The sequence below is a fragment of the Egretta garzetta genome, unplaced genomic scaffold (assembly GCF_000687185.1).
Source record: "Egretta garzetta isolate BGI_Z169 unplaced genomic scaffold, ASM68718v1 scaffold53, whole genome shotgun sequence".
Lineage (NCBI taxonomy): Eukaryota > Metazoa > Chordata > Aves > Pelecaniformes > Ardeidae > Egretta > Egretta garzetta.
In genome coordinates, this window is record NW_009259312.1 from 3,736,805 (window position 1) to 3,737,319 (window position 515).

A 515-nucleotide genomic window follows, 5' to 3' on the forward strand; every position below is an offset into this window, starting at 1 on the left:
ACTCAGCATGAGTAATGTGCTTACATTACACAATACCGAGAAAAAAACGTAGAAGGAACTACTGAATCGCGTGTTTATTAAAATAACCATCACAAATTTTGTATCTGGTTACTTTAAGTATTCCATGCTGCTTATATGCGATCACGTCGGGTTCATAGGAATCTTCATTCAGGGAGAAAAAAGGAGTCGCACTCGCAGCCTAGGAGCAAATGCCAGTTTCAACTGGGAACGCACCCAGCGATGGGCAGAAGCAGAAACGCTCCAGGAGAACGCGCCTCACCACAAGCAGCCCTATCGCCGCCAGCAAACGCTGCTTCTCTCTGCGTCGCCCCGCCAGCTCGCCGTTCCCGAGATAAGGCACCCTGCCTCCACGCGGGCAACTGCGAACTTATCGCCAAAGCCACAGGCTCCCTGGCAGGCAACTTCGCTTCCTGAATGCCAGGGGGCCGAAGATAGGGCACCGGGGCCGTGGGCGGCTTTGGAAGGGCGGCTGCGGCTCGGCCCCGGCCAGGGCG